This window comes from Sus scrofa, chromosome 7, assembly GCF_054392235.1.
Source record: "Sus scrofa isolate SSC_HxYL_T2T_F1_AM1 chromosome 7, Sscrofa_HxYL_maternal_Yorkshire_Landrace_v2.0, whole genome shotgun sequence".
Taxonomy (NCBI): Eukaryota; Metazoa; Chordata; class Mammalia; order Artiodactyla; family Suidae; genus Sus; species Sus scrofa.
Window position 1 is genome coordinate 52,136,288 of NC_139389.1, and position 21,150 is coordinate 52,157,437.

At 41.7% G+C, this 21,150-nt stretch overlaps 2 long non-coding RNA genes across 4 annotated transcripts in view; one reads left to right on the plus strand and one right to left on the minus strand.

Moving 5' to 3' along the window:
- LOC102165477 (uncharacterized) overlaps positions 1-17,144 on the minus strand; it is a 206,800-nt gene extending 189,656 nt beyond the window's left edge. Inside the window, exons 1-2 of the long non-coding RNA XR_304464.4 lie at positions 17,067-17,144; positions 2,112-2,192 (exon numbers count right to left, since the gene is read on the minus strand). This is a non-coding gene — a long non-coding RNA (uncharacterized LOC102165477). The remainder of the gene's footprint in view (positions 1-2,111; positions 2,193-17,066) is intronic.
- On the plus strand, positions 1,802-20,835 carry LOC146401578 (uncharacterized). 3 transcript variants are annotated; one of them, XR_014810258.1, is made up of 4 exons: positions 1,902-2,211; positions 2,868-3,137; positions 4,474-4,611; positions 5,962-7,756. It is a non-coding gene; the product is annotated as an uncharacterized LOC146401578 (long non-coding RNA). The 3 variants fall into 3 exon arrangements; XR_014810256.1 differs by lacking the exons at positions 2,868-3,137; positions 5,962-7,756 and adding an exon at positions 19,588-20,835 and having other exon boundaries at positions 1,802-2,211; XR_014810257.1 differs by lacking the exon at positions 2,868-3,137 and having other exon boundaries at positions 1,888-2,211.
- Positions 20,836-21,150: the final 315 nt, after the last annotated feature.

Below are 21,150 nucleotides of genomic sequence, written 5' to 3' on the forward strand. Positions count from 1 at the left end.
ACCACTAGCCTGTGAACTTTCATATGCCACAAGTGTGGACCCTAAAAAGACAAAAACAAAACAAAACAAATCAGATCGTGCACCTGAGAACTACTTACCTAAACCCTGTAAACTATAACACACATGAGAATTTTCTTTTAGTGTCATTATAGAAAATCTGATTCTCTTAATACCGCCTTGAGTGTAGAATTGAAAACCCTGATTCCATCATTTTCTCTCTAGCAGGGTTTACAGACACTCTCTCACTCCCTGATCCTTGCATAATTTATGCTCAGCATAATATGCTATGGCAACCGCCACTTGGTCTATTTGAATGATCGATGCCACGGATTAATATGTCGTTTTCTAACGATAATCTGCTCCTCACTGCCTTCAAATCCAACATGGTCAAATAATAAATTCTTAATCATCACTGTTGCTTGTAAGGGCCTCTGGTCCTGTTTTGGTTTACTCTAACAGAAAACACTCTAGGTTAGCAAGAAGGCTAACACAGAGAACTGGGTGTTTGCAAAATGGCTGTGAGGATTAGAAGAGTTTTCTGGGGTACACTTTCAAAAATTACTTCCAGAAAAATCCTGCAAAACCAGCCAGTGGGTGTCCTTCTACTCTGGCCGTAATCAGGCAGCCTCTGTTCCTGCTTCTCTAGCTTCAAGATCATACAGTCTCAGAGTTCCCGTTGTGGCTCAGGGGAAGCGATTCTGACTAGCATCCATGAGGACGCAGGTTCTATTCCTGACCTTGCTCAGTGGGTTAAGGATCTGGCATTGCTTTGAGCTGTGGTGTACGGCTCAGATCCCATGTTGCTGTGGCTGTGGTGTAGGCCGGGGGCTGAGCTCCGATTCGACCCCTAGCCTGGGAACCTCCATGTGCCACAGGTGCTGCCCCAGAAAAACAAAAGAAACAAAGTCTTGCTACAATTGAAGACCAAGATGCTAACCCCATAATCATTTATTCAGAGACTATTTACATGGTGTCTACTAGGGAGAGACTGTTCTGAGGGGGTCCCTGGGTAAACAGAGGCAGAAGAAGATATGAAAAGATAATGTGGTAGGAACCCAAAAGGAATAGGGGGTATTAATTTAGGAAATAAAAGCATGAGAGAGGCACTGAACCCAAACTTTATAAAATGTCCAGTTTGGGGAGGAAAAAAATTCTTATTCTGACCGCCTGGTTTGCATGGCAGAAAACTGAGTGATAAACCACTAAGTGGGACTATTTATATCTTTGAAGTGCCTAAGTGATATCATCACATCAATTTATTTCATAACAGTATTTTCTATAGCTATTGTCAGCAAAACTCTAAGATTAGACAAAATGGCAAAGAGAAAAAAAACGAATAGTGGAGATTTTTCATTTTATTTCTTCATGGACACTTACCCAAGCTCTCTCTCTTTTTTTTTGTTTTTTTTTTTTGTTTTTTTTTTTTGTTTTAACTGAGTAGAAAATGAATGTATAAACAAATACTGCATTTAAACACTGGCACTCTAAAACCAAATATAAATATAACTATTTAATTCTGGTAAAAACCAAAATAAGCATGTCAGTCAGGAAATAATTTTTAAAACTATGTTTTCCTATAAAGGGCAAGTAATTGAGATTAACTGGGATGCTATAGCTGAAGAGGGGTTCTGCCACCACCAGGTCCTGTGACAAGAATTGGAGGATAAGTGGTTTATTTGCGAGGTGATCTTAGGACGCTCCAGGGCAGGTGAGGGAAAGTGAAGCCAGGAAGGGAAGAGAGACAATGAAGAATGAGCCAGCGAACCTGGTACTTCTCCAGGCGCTGGGCTTCCATTCCCTTAGAGACCTCTGGAAGGAGCAATGACCTCACTTCAGAATGATCCCGCCCAAGGAGGCCCAAGGTATTTCTCCTCCAACTCCCATCATGATTGGTGAAGGCTGCTTCTAGGGCATCGCTGCCCAGAACTTGTAGCCTGAGCATACCAAGCACACAACACAACGTTCCTGCTCCAGACAGTCACAGGTGCTTACAGAAGGCAGCCAGGAACTTGTTAGCCTCTGTTACTGTTCCAGCATCTCTGTGTGTGTCTGTGTTAATTTCTCAAGAGCTCTTTCAGTGACTTATTTTCTTTGGACCATGAACACTGTACCTCCAAGCAAAAAAGCTTCAATGGCAAGTTACTTTGATGTCCTCTTTCAAGACCTCCTGGATCCACAAATGAACTCAATGGCTGTGGAGAGAGACAGGAAGTAAGCAGTTAATTTTATTTAATCCTCTGTGTTAATTCTGCATGCCCTAGGGAATGTGATTGTCTAAGTTATCCCTCTGGCAAATGTTTTCTATATCACGTACAATATGACATCCCAAAGTATCTGTCTTTCCTCTCAGTTAAATACCTGGCTATTCAGTACCAAGAAATGAAGGTGAGAAAATAAAAGAGAGAGAGAGAGAGAAACGAAAGAAATGACTATAAGGGAGAGAAAAAAAAAGAAGCCATGTGAATTTAGATTGCTTATTAAACACAGAGTAAATAAGTTTACCTAAGGTGTCTTTTTTTCTTCTGCCTTTATCTCCTGCTACATTTTCTTACATCTACTATTGCTCTGTACTTTTAAATACCAATTTACTTAATAACCACAATTCTAATGCCTTTCTTTAAGAAAAACCATCAACATTGTAATCTTCGAGGACTAAAATGTCCCTCAGGACCCATCTGAAACTTTTCCACTTAATTAATAATGACAAGCCAACTTTAAAACTATATTATCTTAGTGGCAACCACAGTCCTGCCCCTAGATTTTGTTCCTTCGGTAAATAAGAAAGCAACAACGCTCTCATCTTTATATCTGAAAATGCCCCGAGCTTCTGTTTGAGTTTTTTTTTTTAATATTTTCACCTCTGACAGGTGGAGTTGATGATGGCAGTAAACAAATATTGAACGTCTTTTCAAGTGTCTCTTTCCCAGAGGACTCTTTTTAATGAAATTTAGCAATCTGGGAAGTTTGTCCTTTATAGTTTTCTTCTTTGGGAAGAGCATGCCAGTAAAATTCAGCAAGGAATTTAGTTGTTTAAAAAAAGCAAGTCACTCTGTTGCTAATGAAGCCAGAGATCTCACTTTGGTGATTGAACCACAGGAAAATTAAAATTGCCCTTAACGACCAGAGGATTATCAGGGGTAAGAAAAAGATACATTTCATCCATTTTTTTAAAAAAAAAGACCTATATTCATACAGGGTAAAGATGATTTCTCTGGTCCAAGGAACATTTTCATTTATAGGGCATCGATCAAAAGGTGAGTTTTCAAAGTTAGTTAATCAGGAATCATGCTTCATACAATAATGTCCTTAGGAGTGAAATGTTATTACACATTCGGCAGTACTGCTCAGGGGGTAATTTGGCAACCTCTTCACTGAAAATGGCTCCTCTCATAAAAATGAGTACCCAGAGAGAGTTTTATGCATATGTGAATTTCATTTCATATGCAAAGAGTTACTCTAGAGAAATATATCACAAACTTTTTAGAGTTTGAGTAGACAGTGGTATAAGTCAACAAAATCTAGCAATGGCAGGCACAGTTTGGGGAAGAAAGGTAAAATACAGTGGAAATCCACCTTATTAGAACACAGACTGCTTGCCTCCCTACTATCCATTCTCCCTACTATCCATACTCATAGACTTGGTCCCTGCAGGCAACGTGCCAACTAAAATTAGCAACATTTTCCAGCCTCCTTGCAGCAATGGTGGCTATGTGACACACTTCTGGACAATGAGCTATAAGCCATATTCAGCTAGGGGTTTCTAAAAATGCTTTGTATTACTGAGATAAGTCCATCTCCTCCTCTTTCTCGTTCCCTCCTTTTTTATGCATGGCATGTGGTCTGGAACTACAGCAGCCATTATTAAACCAAATGCATGAGAGCCACAGGCCCCAGAGGGTGGAGCATAAAGCTATAGGAAGACTGAGACATGGGTGGTCTCAAAGTGGTCCAGGGCTGCAGCCCTGGACCACTAGCCTCAATAATTCTTAGAGGATGCAAAAAATAAATTATATTTTGGCTAAGCCACTATAGTCAGGTTTCTGTTACATCATGCCAAATGTATTCCCTCCTTGATAACCATCCTTAGCGTAACTACCCAAACGATTCTGACAAACTCCTTGAATGAGGACAGCTATTTATGTAAGCATTGAATCACGGGTCTTAGGTCACCGTGGTGGAAGAAAATTTTACCTGTGAGAAAATCATGAGCTTCAGAAATGGCATTCTTCTCTGGTGGTGTGTGTATGTGTGTGTGTGTGTGTGTGTGTGTGTGTGTGTGTGTTCGCGGGCATGCGTGCACATGCGTGCAGAATGTTAGAGAATCCCTTATGCAACACCTAAAGTAGGAGAAGGTGATGTAAACTGAGAACACCCAGCAGTAGATGCCTAAGGTCTAGAAGCACTAAAGAAAATGAGACATCTGAGGAAGCTTCTTAAATGGTCATGGGTGACATGCCTTTCATCTTCTTTCAGGAAATGCTTCTACAGTTAATTATGCTCCTCTTTTTCCATATACTTGAGACAACCATCTGGATCGCAGAAGCTCCGAGAGTCTGTCCTAACATTGAGACGACCCGTGCTTCTCAGACGTCCTTGTCATGTTGGTCACAGGTAAGGACAGTTACAGGGGAAGTAGCTCAACCTTCCAAAGCTTCAGATGGACCTGTTACGAGCTCTATTTCTCAACCAGATGGGAATCAACAAGTCTCACTGCATTTGCAACAACCTCCATAAGCCTTTTAAAAAAAAAAAAAAATCTCCCTAGTTTATTTTGCCAACTCTGCAAAACAGATGCTTACAAATAGTATGTCTGGTGAACTGGCTGTGTTTATGCCCCAGGCTGCATGACCCCAGGCTCCCTCAGGGAAAAATACCCATGCCCACCCTGAGGACAAACATATAGTTCCCTTGTTAGAGTTTTCCAAGATAGTTCCCATCACCTCAGGGATGCTTATATGTGTAACCTGGAGAACACTTCTGGTCCAGCAACTTTGTAGCATATGGTAACTTCCTTCCAAGAGAGCTCTGTGCTTTTTCTTGGAGAATCTGAGAAGCCAACCCTGTGACAGGATCTGCTGTTTGCAATTCCTGAGCTCTTTCTGAATCCATTTCACCCCTCTTCTTTCCTTCCCTCGTGGGTGGATAAGATGACATGCAAAAGAACACACAGGTGTTAGGATGTTCTAGTGTAGTCTCCTCGGCCTCCACAGCAGAATGTGCTGCATATGCCAAGCATTCTGTTGAGTTATGGTGACTTTTATGGTGATTTTGTTCTGTTTTCTCCATAAGCGAGCCCTCTGGTATGGGTGAATTTGGGGCCTGTATCATTTAGGAATCTTTGAAGTGCAAATGAATGAATGAATGAATAATACAACCTTAAACCAGCAAGAATCGTGGTTCTTTTACTCATGTCTGACATCTGACTTCATGCACTAGCTTGATATAGAATTTGAAAGACATCTCCAGAATTACCCACTTTGCTCTCTTTTCTCAGATCTGGCTCCATCCTGGAGGATACTCTAAGAGCCCCCCAAACACCTCCAAGCTTGCTTTCTTGTGCCTGCAACATTTCTAAGTTTCTACTCTCAACACCACAAGAATCTCATTCTCATAATTTCAAATAAAATTCCCATTATTTATTCCAATTCAACTCTTTCAATCACTTGTCATCCATAACTAATCAGTGTGACTAAGAGGGTTATCCTGAATTGTTTACACCAATCAGAATCCACTCTTTTTTTCTTTATTGGTCAGTTTCAATTTATTTTTTTATTACTCAATGAATTTATTACATTTATAGTTATACAATGATCATCACAATCCAGTTTTATGGGATTTCCACCCATAGCACATTCCCCCCCCCCCCCCGCCCTGAACTGTCTCCTTTGGAAACCATAAGTTTTTCAAAGTCTGTGAGTCAGTATTTGTTCTGCAGGGAAGTTCATTGTGTCCTTTTTTCAGATTCCATATGTCAGTGAAAGCATTTGATGTTGGTGTCTCATTGTCTGACTGAAGAATCCACTCTTGAAGCTGCAAGTGTGAGGACCAGGGCTGCAGGGAGAGTGCTGTTCTCCAAGAGAAACCTTAAATATTATCACCATGAAATATGGGAAACAATAAGTGGTGGACAACAGAGTGTCTATGCAGAATTCCAACTATTTTTAGCATAATCGTCTGTGTCAACCTCCTCAGCACATCAGCTAGTGGGGTCCCAGTTTCTGCTTGGCCACCATACTCTCCGCATTTCTAATTCAGAAACTTTCTTCCTTTCTTTCTCTTTCTTTCTTTTCTTCTTTCTTTTTTTGGCTGTGCCCTCGACATGCAGAAGTTCTCAGGCCAGGGATCGAACCTGAGCCATAGCAATGACTAAGCCAGATCCTTAACCCATGGAGCTACCAGGGAACTCCCAATAATTCGAATATTTAGATGTGAACCTTGTCCCAGTTATAGTCATTCCTGATACCTATATCTGTATGATTGAATCTGACATCAGCTAAATTCCCGTGTCCCTGATTCCAGCACTGTTCTAAGCTATCTCCTTTGAAGGCTTCTGTGAAAGGTTGTATCTAGTGGTGATGAGACATCTTTCCAGTTTGTAACCAATAATTAAATGAGGTTCAGAAACTATTTGTACACGCATTCTCTAGACATCCCTGCTTCATGGATTAAACTAACACTGTCTAGGAGACAGGACAGTGTGCCCAGAGCATTTAAATAGTGACCGACAGTCAGTTTTTCATTCTCATTCCTGACACCATGAAATCCCTTGCCCAAAGGAATGAACTGGCCAAAGGAAGGGGCTGTTTTCCTCTGAATATTTCATCAACAGCTTCTCAAAATTCTAGATCCAATTTAAGGAATGCACGGGAGCTGTGCCTGATACCTAAACTCGCGATTTGCTAACTGTAGCCTGTTCACGTTTCATCTGTGCTCACCGGCTTCAGATCATAAAGGGGATCTCACCCAGAACTAAATGAGCATGATGTTGACCTTAAAGTCACAAGTGTCTACAGGGAACATATGCATCCGGATCCTACGTTAAAGGAGCCACATGTTTCCTACTCACTTTATCCAAGAGCATATCACACACCTTAGCTCTGCTCAGAGAAATCTCACGTCCAACCAGCGCTGGCGATCTTGCCCAAATACAAGGGAGACAAAACAGTAGAGTAGAAAAAAAAAAAAAAAAAAAAAAAGCAGATTTTGACATCAGACAGACTCTTGGCTTCCGGATACTAATACGTCTGCCTTTCACATGCTAGAGTGAGAAAGGTTTTCAACTTCTCTCAAATCAGTTTCCTCAACTACAACATGGTGCTGATCACTGCAACACAACTATTACAGGGACGTGAACATTAAATGAGGCAATAAAGGGACCTGGCCAGATGCTCAAAGGATGCTGGTTCCCTGGAAGTCCCCTCAGTGGGTACTTGCTGTCTTCAAAGTCAGCAGCGATAAGGCTTGTTGAAACCCTTGGTATGAGGTGATGAAAGTGATAATTCACTTCTGTAGCATTCCTCCCCAAACATCTAACCCCAGTTTAATCATGAGAAACACATCAGACAAATCACAACTGAGGGACATTCTTCAAATAACAGAACAGTAGTTCTCAAAAGTGCCAAGTTCGTCCAAAACAAGGAGAGTCTGAGAAATGGTTGCAGTCAAGAGGAACCTGAGACAGGACCATGAATGTGATGTGAGGTCCTGGATAGGACCCCAGAAAAGGAAAAAAAAAAAAAAAAGCACACCATAAAAACTAAGGAAATATGAAGAAAATGTAGATTTTAGTTAATAAGTCTTTATCAATATTGGTTGATTAACTGTAACAAATGTACCACAGTAATGTGAGGGATTAGTAACAGAGGAAATATGGAAACTCGGTTCTATCATCTCAATTTTTCTATATATCTAAGACTGTTATACAAACTCTATGTAAAAGATATATTTAAATAAAACACCTGCAATTTTGAAACAGGAGTGTTAAGCAAGTCCTCTGAGGTCATCTTCTTGGTATGTTTCTTCCTTCTTTTCTCTTTCCTCCCTCGAGTTTAATCGCTGGGACCACTGCACTTAGAAATCAAAGAACCTCTGACATCAACATCATGAATATTTTCTCAGGTCAGTCTCCCAAAGCAATAGAAATTAGAGCAAAAATAAACCCATGGGACCTCATCAAACTGAAAAGCTTTGGCACAGCAAAGGAAACCAAAAAGAAAACAAAAAGACAACTGACAGAATGGGAGAAAATAGTTTCAAATGATGCAACCGACAAGGGCTTAATCTCTAGAATATATAAACAACTTATACAATTTAACAGCAAAAAAGCCAATCAATCAATGGAAAAATGGGCAAAAGACCTGAATAGACATTTCTCCAAAGAAGATATACAGATGGCCAACAAACACATGAAAAAATGCTCAACATTGCTGATTATAAGAGAAATGCAAATCAAAACTACCATGAGATATCACCTCACACCAGTCAGAATGGCCATCATTAATAAATCCACAAATAACAAGTGCTGGAGGGGCTGCGGAGAAAAGGGAACCCTCCTGCACTGTTGGTGGGAATGTCAACTGGTACAGCCACTATGGAGAACAGTTTGGAGATACCTTAGAAATCTATACATAGAACTTCCATATGACCTCGCAATCCCACTCTTGGGCATCTATCCAGACAAAGCTCTACTTAAAAGAGACACATGCACCCGCATGTTCATTGCAGCACTATTCACAATAGCCAGGACATGGAAACAACCCAAATGTCCATCGACAGATGATTGGATTCGGAAGATGTGGTATATATACACAATGGAATACTACTCAGCCATAAAAAAGAATGACATAATGCCATTTGTAGCAACATGGATGGAGCTAGAGAATCTCATACTGAGTGAAATGAGCCAGAAAGACAAAGACAAATACCATATGATATCACTTATAACTGGAATCTAATATCCAGCACAAATGAACATCTCCTCAGAAAAGAAAATCATGAACTTGGAGAAGAGACTTGTGGCTGCCTGATGGGAGAGGGGAGGGAGTGGGAGGGATCGGGAGCTTGGGCTTATCAGACACAACTTAGAATAGACTTACAAGGAGATCCTGCTGAATAGCATTGAGAACTTGGTTTAGAGACTCATGTTGCAACAGAACAAAGGGTGGGGGAAAAAATGTAATTGTAATGTATACATGTAAGGATAACCTGACTCCCTTGCTGTACAGTGGGAAAATAAAAAAATTTAAAAAAAAAAAAAAGATTTTTCTCCAGCCAGGCCCTCGAAGACTGAAGGAAAAGGGATTCCAAAGTTATATGTGGGAAAAAAAGCAAGATTCAAAGCATAAGTCCAGGAAGCTGTACCCCCAAGCTCACCCTATGCCCAGCACACAAGCTGAAGCACACACACTGATGGGTCAGAGAGCTTTCTAAGCATGGCAAAGTCTTCCGTTTAAAGGAAATATCAACAAGGATGCTGAGACATACAGAACAGACCTGTGGTTGCCCAGGAGAAGGGGGTTGGGGAGCGATGGACTCGAAGTTTGCAGTCAGCAGAGGCAAAATATTATATATAGAATAGATAAACAACAAGGTCCTACTGTACAGCACAGGGAACTATGTTCAATATCCTGTGATAAGGCACAATGGAAAAGAATATGAAAAAGAATGTATCTATGTGGATAACTGAATCACTTCACCATACAGTAAAAATTAACATTGTAAATCAACTATACTTCAATAAAATAATGTTTTCTATAAAAAAAAAAAAGAAATCAAAGAACTAGGATGAGAGATTCCTGAGCTCCATAGAGAAGGATCCATGAAGGAAGGGCCTGCCAAGTTCATGCTCAAGAAGAAGTTGGGTATCAGCAGGGAGGATAAATTCCCAGCAAGGCTCCAAGCAGCTACCCTGCCATGTGCTGGGCACGGTCCTAGGTACTTGACATGTATCTTTTGTTCTCAAGGCCACCATACTGTTGTAATACTCATCTCGGTTTGCAGATGGGCCTTAGCTGATCATGACTCCACAATGGGCAGGAACCAGACTTGAGCTCCACACTCAGAATCCCCCTGTCTTAACCACTGCACCCACGGCCTCCCAAGGCCAAGGTAAAATAATCAACTGGGGGAAGTTCCCATTGTGGCCCAGTGGTAATGAGCCCAACCGGTACCCGTGGAGACACAGGTTCGATCCCTGGCCTCGCTCAGTGGGTTAAGGATCCAGCGTTGCTATGAGCTGTGTGGTGTAGGTCACAGACAAGGCTCGGATCCCACATTGCTGTGGCTGTGGTATAGGCCAGCAGCTGCAGCTCCAATGACCCCCCAGCCTGGAAACTTCCACATGCTGCAGGTGTGGCCCTAAAAAGCAAAAAACAAACAAAAACTATCAGCTGGCTTTTATTGGCATCCCACTTCCACTCTGTACACCTCCCTATTTCTAGATGACCAACATCTGACACCCACTAAGCTATCCGGCGATGCCGCTTTTCTCCAGAAAGAAAAGTGAGAGCAAGGGAGTGAGGAAAATGGGAAGAGAGAAAGAAAGAGAGCAGACGGATAAAACAGATAATTAACAGAACCTACTGCACAGCACAGGAAAATCTACTCCACAGTTTGTAAAAACCTGCATGGGAAAAAAGAATGGATATATTTAGGGAGTTCCCTTCGTCACTCAGTGGTTAATGAACCCAACTAGGATCCATAAGGATGTGGGTTTGATCCCTGGCCTCACTCAGTGGATTGGGGATCTGGCATTGCCATGAACTGTGGTGGAGGTTACAGATGCAGCTCAGATCCTGAGTTGCTGTATCTGTGGTGTAGACCGGCAGCTGCAGCTCTGATTCAACCCCTAGCCTGGGAACTTCCATATGTCGCAGGTGCCGCCCTAAAAAAAGTAAAAAAAAAAAAAAGAATGGATTTATTTACATCTATGATTGATTCACTTTCCTGTACACCTGAAATTAATACAATGTTGCAAATAAACGATCCTCCAAAAGAATTAAATTAAAAAAGAAAAGAAAGAGCTGAGATTCGTTGAGTGGCTTCTTTACACCAAGACACTCAGTAGGTACTTGACCCTCTCTCATTAATTAAGCTCTCCTGATATCCTCATAGGGACATAATTTCCATTTTTAGGCTCATAGTCCAGTGCTTTTACCTCGGTGTCAGCAACGGAAAAGTTCTTCCTTTTGATCGATTTCCAGGACATTCGATTCTGTTGTGCTCACCCCCTTGATACTTTCTTTTTTTTCCTTTTCTTTTTTTTTTTTTTTTTTTTTTTTTTGTCTTTTTGCCTTTTCTAGGACCACTTCCATGGCATATGGAAGTTCCCAGGCTAGGGGTCCAATCAGAGCTGTAACTCCCCAGCCTACTCCAGAAACACAGTTAACACAGGATCTGAGCCATGTCTGTGACCTACACCACAGCTCATGGCACCGCTGGATCCTCAACCCACTGAGCAAGGCCAGGGACCGAACCTGCAACCTCATGGTTCCTAGTCGGATTCGTTAACCACTGCGCCACAAGGGGAACTGCCCCCCTTGGTAATTTCTCTACACCACGTGCTTCATCTTCCTCTGTCTCCCCAGTGTGCTACCCTCCACCGGCCAGCTTTCCAGTTTCAAGGATCCATCGTGCCAAGGGAGTTTTGCTTGTCTCTTTTTGTTCCCCCCTCTGCTCTGAGCTTTAGCAAATCCTCTTCCCTGTGCTCGCCTTCCGGTCTTTGTCTAGCTAACTCCTCCTCAGTAGGAGATCTTCACTTTTATGTCACTATGACAGAGGGGCCTTTCCCAACATCCCAGATTAACGAGGCCACAATGTCACCCCTCTTTGCATCAGTCTGTTTTTTCTGGCTGGAATTAACACTTGCCATGCAACTATGAACACAGTGATGGGTTTGTGTCTTTAATTTCTGTCCCTTAGCTGAGCTTTGAGTGCCATGAAGAAAGAGACCATGCCTATTTTTCCCACATGTGCCTAACACTGTGCCTGGCACATAGTACAGCTCAACACACACTTCCTGTATAAGGTATTCAAATTAATGCATGGATATAATAAAGGCAATTTTCTTCTTTCTGAAATCTACCTTTACTTTTTGTTCAAGGTATATGTCACTGTGTGTGTTATAGTAAAGTTATTCACATGTGTAATTTTTTTTAACTAGACTTTAAGCTCTGAACAGGAAAATTTCTGCAATGTTTCTATGTATCCTCTCTCTCTCTCTGTCACACACACACACACACACACACACACACACACACACACACACACACAAGAAAATCCTATGAAGGGCGCTCCCCTTATGGTGCAGCAGAAATGAATCTGACTAGGAACCATGAGGTTGCGGGTTCCATCCCTGGCCTTGCTCAGTGGGTTAAGGATCCGGTGTTGCTGTGAGCTGTGGTATATAGGTCGAAGACATGGCCTGAATCCCGAGTTGCTGTGGCTGTGGTATAGGTTGGCAGCTGTAGCACCGATTGGACACCTAGCCTGGGAACCTCCATATGCCATGAGTGTGGCCCTAAAAAAAAAAGAAAGAAAGAAAAAAAAGAAAATCCTATGTAGTAGAAGCCAAAAAAAATAGTGTCTTAAATAAAAGTGTCTCCAGTTAAGTGGACAAAAACTAACTACAGTTTCACACATTTCCTTTTCTAGGAATATCTGAACTTAAAAGAGCATCCCTGAGCAGTTATATGCTTGATAAGCCAATGGGGTTTCACAGAGTTGGGAGACCATTTTTCATATTTCTCTTTTTTTAAGCCCATTTAATAAATAAGCTCCTCCTATTGGCCTAAGCTTGAACCTGGCTTTGTTTGCAAAAAAAAAAAAAAAAAAACTGAAAATGACCTTAGAAGGCTGTTCCCCCCAACCCCAAAAATCTCCCACTTTCCTGTTCTTCCCTTCAGAGCGTGATGGTGCTCAAACCCCAGCACCTGCCTTCAGAGGGCCACTTGGTCAACATCTTTCCACCTTCACTAGCAGCTTCCTGGTCCAGTTCAGGACCCCACCCCACCCCCCGGCCCCAGAATCCTCATCTAAGGCCACACTGGCAAGATTCAGAAGCACTTCCTCTGTCAAGGTAACACGTTTCGGATCGCTTTAAATTTCCAAGAAAAAAAAAATAGAGGGTTTGATTTCAAAGGTGAGCGTATAATTACCCTGCATCCCTCTGGAATCACAGAACCAGCCAGCCCACCCACGTGTAGTACCATCATCCTGTCACCAAAAGATTCGTGCGTCTGATGACTAGGGACGCCTTGCCCTCAGCACAGGAGAAACTGAAGGGCAGCGGAAGCAAGCTCAGCCCTGGGGCTGGGCTTCTGTGACCTAAACAGAGATGCCCAGCTCTCTCCAGAGGCCCCGAGGAGGCTTCACGGTGTTAAATCAAGAGAATACAGAAATAGATTTTTAGCATGTAAGAGAATTTAAAATGCAAACGCAAGGAACCAGTATTTTACTATGTTGGGAGGAGTTAGGTAATAAATATTAAATCTAGAAGAAATCTATAAGCAAATAAGATTTAACCCTCATACCATATACAAATATAATTTTTAAATTGTTTTATATTGTAAATGGACAAAAATAAGGAAATAAAACTTCTGGGGAGTTCCCATTGTGGCTCAGCAGGTTAAGAACACGACTAGTAGCCATGGGGATGTGGGTTTGGTCCCTGGCACAGTTCAGCGGGTTAAGGATCCAGCGTTGCTGTGAGCTGTAGCAAAGATTGGAGATGTGCCTTGGATCTGGCGTGGCTGTGGCTGTGGTGTAGGCCAGCAGCTGCAACTCTGATTTGATTCCTAGCCTGAGAACTTCCAAATGCCGTGGGTGCGGCCTGAAAAAGAAAAAAAAAAATTTCTGGGAGTTTAAAGAAAAAAAAATCATGGTCCTGATGGTAAAAAATCACGTTCCCTGGCAGCTCAGTGGGTTAAGGATCTGGCATTGTCATTGCTGGGGCTCTGGTTACAGCATGAGTTCGACCCCTGGCCAGGGAATTTCTGAAGGCCACCGGTATGCCCTTTACCCCCCTCCAAAAAAAAAAAAAAAAAACCAAGGCACTTATGGTAAGGCATTCACAAGCAAGCATGGAGTACCCAATGGGCAACTCCTCCCTGTGCTCAAGGAGCTCAGGTTTCTACCTCCCTCTGACTCACCTTCCAAATCTCACACTGGGCTGGGGGAGAGGCTGGCTTCCCCAGTCCACATGGGAACATGTGTTGAGAGTGGAAGGGTGGTGTCAAGAAGAATGATTACAGAAGCCTGGGAACCCAGTGGGGAGAAGAGGGGACCCCTGACTTTCACTATTTCCACCCAGCAGCAGGCAAGGGCTTTGAGAAGAAAAGGAATGAGATAAGATCCTTAGCACTGCAAATATGTGCATGCCACCAAAAAGTCACCCTCAGCGATAACAATGGCATCCTGTAAACTTAGGTAGTAAACCTCTCCCCATGCCTACATCGGTAGCCTAGAAGCACCGAAAAGGCTGCACATCAAAGGGAAATTGCAGGAGTTCCTGTTGTGGTTCAGTGGTAACAAATCCGACTAGAATCCATGAGGATGCCGGTTCGATCCCTGGCCTCGCTCAGTGGGTTAAGGATCTGGCATTGCTATGAGCTGTGGTGTAGGTCACAGATGAGGCTCAGGCCTGGTGTTGCTGTGGCTGTGGCACAGGCTGGCAGCTGTAGCTCCAATTTGATTCCTAGCCTGGGAACTTTCATATGCCACAGGCGTTGCCCTTGAAAAAAGGGGAGGGGATGCAAAACGGGATGTGATTCAACTCACTCCATGAAATCAAAAACTTTGCTCTTCAGTATGCTCCTAAATATGGATAGGAATATACATCACAAAATAAAGACTTCCAAAATGTGGCTGTTTGTGTATCATGAAATGTTATAATGAATACTTGCCATTTTTGGATTTCTAGGATGCAAACATGTTCTCTATTCAAGGGGATCTCAAAGTAGAGGTGGGGTCCATCTCTTACTGCCTGAAAAAAGGGGAAAGCAGTGTCTTTCCCAGCCCTCTGGCAGTTGGAGCATGGCTGTCAGACATAATATTAGGCAGCAGAGGTCCCAACTGAACTTCTGAATCTTGAGAAAGTAATACAAAAAATTTTGGAGAAAATTAAGACCTCAATAAGACACTAGAAAAGCAGCATCTCCAATTTATAAGAATTGTGCACCTTGATCAAGTGGTTTAACACCTGAAAATCCATCCACGTAACACATGTCAATAGAATAAAGGACAAAAGCCACATGTTCATCCCAGCAGGTGTAGAAAAAAAGCAATTCACAAAATCCAATACCACTTCATGATAAAATAAAAACTCATCAAACCAAGAATAGAAGGAAACTTTTCCATGCTGATAAATGGCATCACAGAAAAACTGAGCCAATACTATACTGAATAGTGAAAGACGATATTTTGTCTGAAGGATCAGGAAGAAGATGAAGATGTGCCCTCTTGCCACCTCTATCAACATGGCACAGAGGTTCTAGCTGAGGTAATTAGGCAAGAAAATGAAATACAAGGCAACTAGATTGGAAAGAAACAAGTAAAATTATCTCATTTCTCAGATAACATGCTATTGCATACAGAAAAGTCTAAAGAATCCCCTAAAAAGCTAAATGAACTAATAAATGCATTTGGCAAGTTTGCGTGGTACAAGATCAATATAAAAAACAAACTGTGTTTCTCTTTTTTTAATGGCTGCACCCACAGCATATGGAAGTTCCCGGCTTTAACTCAGTGCACCCAGTGGAGGGGATTGAACCCATACCTCTGCAGCGACCAGAGCTGCCACAGTTGGATCCTAAACCCACCGTGCTACTGCAGACACTCCCCAACTGTGTTTCTACACACGAGCAATGACCACTTTGAAAATGAACTTTTATAAATTCATTTAAAATAGCATCCTAAAAATAGAATCTTTAACTTTTAACAATAGGAGAACAAACAGACACTCTTAAAAACTACAAAAACATGGTTGAAAGCAATGAAAGACATAATGTGTCTACTCAAAGCACCTGTGGTGAAGCTGAGACTTAAGCGCTGGTAACAACAGCGACTGAGTCCAGTGATAACAGAGCAGGGGACTGCTCCTGTTGCAGGATGGGATTTGGGTTGTGACATGGTCCACTTTCTGAATCTACTTTTTCTGCCCTCCCTTAAATCCAGAGATTGGTGTACTATTCTTTCAATAAATTCCACTTAGAATTGGCTTCTATTTTTTTTATAACCAAGAACTCTGACTGGTATAGCTATTACTGCAGCTGAGTTTTCCTCCCCTCCTAATGACTTTGCTTAGGAAAAGAAAAGCTCTTAGAATTCCTAAACTGTATACCTAGCTTTAGCATGTTCTAAGTGCCATTGCTTCCCTGATGTTCAACTCATTTTCCTAATAATCTTATACCTTAATAATAATAACCTTATAAGGCAAATACTATGAATCCTATTTTCAGATGTGAGAAAGCTCAAGTCAAAGGAGGTCATGTGACTTGTCCAGGAAAGGGTAGACCTCACGGATGGAATTCTAGATCTGCTGAGAACAGATGTTGAGCAATTTCTATTATAGTAAGTTGCTTCCTTGACTTTCTGTCCCCAAAGCACAGAATGCGTGTTGGCTGGCCTTTCCCTAAGGAGCATGGTATTGAGGTCACATAGACCCCACACATAAAACTCAACCATAAAGAAACAGTTACATGAATTACTTATATGCAGTCAATGGAGCAGGAAGCAGTCATTAACAGTTATATTTTCAAAAGTATTTAATGACATGATAACATTCGTTCGGAAATGTTAGGATGAACACTGCCAGAAACCAACTGTGTGACATGCAGACACGTGTGTGTGTCTGTCTTATATATGTGTGTACATGCATAAGACAGACAGACATAAATACTGCACAAGTGCTAAGCATTAATAACGAAAAGATAAGAAAGGAAAAGAGTATACATTTCGAGGAGAAATAGGAGTAGCAGGAGATAGGCAATTATAAAAACAATAAATAGCTCTAGTCTAGGGCTCTGAAAGAAAAGACTGTGCCCATTACAATCCTACTATGCTATACTCACCAAAAACCTACTGCATGCTCAGATCCTTGAGAGAAAGCCACAGCTATCCTTTCTGTGTCTGAGATTCCTATCACTTTTGAATTGCTTTGTGGCTTTCACAGCTTTCCCAAACAGCCCAGTCCTCTCACAGCTTCTTGACTGCTGACCTCTCCTGGCCATTCCTAGTATTGCACTTTTGCCAACGGGGACACTATTTTTTTTTCTTTTTATAAACAAGTTCATTGATGTAATAAGTGGTGTACAAAACATTTCACATGTTGAATGTATAGATTTTAATGAATATGCACATATGCATAGATTCATGAAACCATTACTAGAATCTAGGTATAGACAAATCCAACACCTCCAAAATTTTCCTCCTGCCTTTGTTCTGTTTCTTTTTCTTTTCTTTTTTTATTACTTAATAAATTTTATTACATTTATAGGTGTACAATAATCATCACAACCAAATTTTACAGCATGTCCATCCCAAACCCTCAGTACATCCCTCCACCCCCCAATATGTCTCCTTTGGAAACCATAAGTTTTTCAAAGTCTGTGAGTCAGTATCTGTTCTGCAAAGAAGGTCATTGGGTCCTTTTTTCAGATTCCACATGTAAATGAAAATATTTGATGCTGGTGTCTCATTATCTGACTGACATCACTTAGCATGATAATTTCTAGGTCCAACCATGTTGCTAAAAATGCCAGTATTTCATTCCTTTTCATGGCTGAGTGATATTCCATTGTGTATATGTACCACCTCTTCTGGATCCACTCCTCTGTCGATGGACATTTAGGTGGTTCCCATGTCTTGGCTATTGAAAATAGTGCTGCATTGATCAGAGTACATGTGTCTTTTTGAGTCATGGTTTCCTCTGGAGAGATGCCCAGGAGTGGGATGGCTGGATCGAATGGTAGTTCTATTTTTAGTTTTCTGAGGAATCTCCATACTGCTTTCCACAGTGGTTGCACCAATTTATATTCCCACCAACAGTGTAATAGGGTTCCCTTTTATCCACATCCTCTCCAGCACTTATTGTTTGTAGACTTTTTGATGATGGCCATTTCGGCTGGTATAAGGTGGTACTTTATAGTGGTTTTGATTTGCATTTCTCTAATAATGAGGGATGTTGAACATCTTTTCATGTGTTTTTTGGCCATCTGTATGTCTTCTTTGGAGAACTGTCTGTTTAGATCTTTTGCCCATTTTCTGATGGGGTTTTTTTTTTTTTTTTTTTTTGGTATTGAGCGGTAGGAGGTATTTATAAATTTTAGAGATGAATCCCTTGTCAGTCGATTCATTTGCAAAGATTTTCTCCCATTCTGTAGGCTGTCTTTTCGTTTTGTTTAGGGTTTCCTTTGCTGCACAGAAACTTTTTAAGTTTAATTAAGTCCCATTTGTTTATTTTTGTTTTTATTGTCATTACTCTAAGAGGTGGATCTGAGAAGATGTTGCTGTTGTTTATGTCAGAGAGTGTTTGGCCTATGTTTTCCTCTAAGAGTTTTATAGCATCTGGTCTTATAGCTAGGTATTTAATCCATTTTATTTTTACGTATGGTGTTAAGGAGTGTTCTAATTTCATTTTTTTACATGTGGCTGTCCAGTTTTCCCAGCACCACTTATTGAACAGGCTGTCTTTTCTCCATTGTATATTCTTCCCTCCTTTGTCATAGATTAGTTGGCTGTAGGTGCGTGGGTTTAATTCTGGGCTTTCTATCCTGTTCCACTGATCTATATTTCTGTCTTTGTGCCAGTACCATATGGTTTTGATGGCTGTTGCTTTATAGTATAGTCTGAAGTCCAGGAGCCTGATTCCTCCAGCTCCATTTTTGTTTTTCAGGATGTCTTTGGCTATTCTGGGTCTTTTGTGCTTCCAAACAAACTTGAAAATATTTTGATCGAGTTCTGTGAAAAATGTCCTTGTTAATTTGATTGGGATTGCATTGAATCTGTAGATTGCCTTGGGTAGTATAGTCATTTGGATAATATTAACTCTTCCAATGCAAGAGCATGGTATGTCTTTCCATCTACTTGTGTTGTCTTTGATTTCTTTCATCAGTGTCTTATAGTTTTCAGAGTACAGGTCTTTTGTCTCTTTAGGTAGGTTTTCTCCTAGGTATTTTATTCTTTTGGATGTGATGGTAAACGGGATTGCTTCCCTAATTTCTCTTTCTGATCTTTCATTGTTAGTATATAGAAATGCTGTCGATTTATTAATTATTTTGTGTGTGTGTGTCTTTGCCATTTCTAGGGCTGCTCCTGTGGCATATGGAGGTTCCCAGGCTAGGGGTCTAATCAGAGCTGTAGCCGCTGGCCTACACCAGAGCCACAGCAACACAGGATCCGAGCTGCGTCTGCAACCTACACCACAGCTCACGGCAACACTGGATCCTTAACCCACTGAGCAAGGTCAGGGATCGAACTCACAACCTCATGGTTCCTAGTTGGATTTGTTAATCACTGAGCCACAACGGGAACTCCCTGCAGTTGATTTACTGAGGCAGCTGTCAGTTAACCCGTTCTCCTCACCTATTGCAGATGAGCTGAATTGACCAGAAGTGCCTGAGAGGCTAACTCTGATGGAGACCCACTGCCAAGAATCCTCAGTCCCCTTGGGGTCAGTCTTGCCATGATCCAAATCCAGCCTCACCATGGATGGACGTCCTTAAAAGCTCACTCAGCATCTAGCCCTGAGCACTGGAGATGACTTTTGTTGTGGACATTTTTAGATTCAGGGAGTTTTTCCCAACAGGGCTTCCATGGTTGATTTGAATCCACACTCTCATCTTTGTTCCCTGGTTTCGAGTCTTTCTGCTCACATCTGTGTCCTCTTTCTGCCCAATTGAACAGTATGACTGGCTTTGATCATTGTGAGTCTCCACACGAGGCCATAAAACTACTGAATTTGGCAGCAATATCAATTATGAGAGAGAAGGAAGGCTGGGCTCCTGGAATTCCATCTGTCACCCTGGGGAACTCTCAATGCAAGGGGTTGTGTCCTAACATCTAAAAGGAGGTGCCAAAGGCCTCCAGCTGTGGTTGAAAACAGTCTCATTTTGGTCAGTCCTTATGGACATGTTTCCACTACCAAGCCATTTCATGGGTCATAAAACTGTTGTGACCACTAATAACCAGCCAGCTCTCTGACCAGCAAAGCAGGCAGCCTGATACAATCACTTGATGAGGGCATTTGTCAGTCATTCAAGCAATCTTTTCCCTTCGTGCTGAGAGTTCACTGCTGGCTAGGACAGAGTTAGAAAGCAGAGCTTGAACAACGAAGACGATCCAACGGGTCAAATGCATTTGACGCCACTTAGATGATGGCTGTGGCCTGACAATTTTAGAGGGATGATTTTAGGTGACACAGATTTTCCATAAGACCTTGGGAGTTTCGAAGGGTCGCTCCCTGAGAAAACGTACATGTGACTTTGAGTATTTCTGAGCAACATTTGTGGCCTGGTCTTTCTGAATTTAATTTGTTACAGAGCCCATTAAATTGCACAGATCTCACCCCAGGAATGAGAAAGAGGAAAAGGGTGACGTGGGGAAGAAACAGCCGTTACCACAATGATGCAAGCATGGAGCTGTTTTATAAATAAGAGGCTGCAAAGCTTCGCGTTTCCAATCAGCAGAGCCCCCACTGGAAGCGCTGTCCTCAATCATACTTACCAACTTCACTGAATCTTTGTATCTTGCCCACAGCATGTCTGCTTTCAATTTAAACCTAGTTTATTTGAGGCCCTGGGCCTGTGAAGTTCTGCTAATGACAAGGTCATGTAATCTGAACAATCTGTCTTTGTTTTCCTGGGGTGCGATTTCTTTGCCTTTGCGAGGAGTCTAGGACCATAAGTACCCATTTTACATACACATGCTAAGAAGAGAAATATTATAACCAAGCAGGGAGTGGGTAAGAACCCAAACTTTCACAGATATAGAGAACAAATTCGTGGGGAGAGGGAAGGGGTTGGGTAAAGCAAGCGTGGGGGACTTAGAGGCACAAACTCCTATGTACAAAAATAAGTCACTAAGGATATATTGCACAGCACAGGGAATATAGCCAATATTTTTCATAACCTTTAAAAACCATAAATCACTATGGTG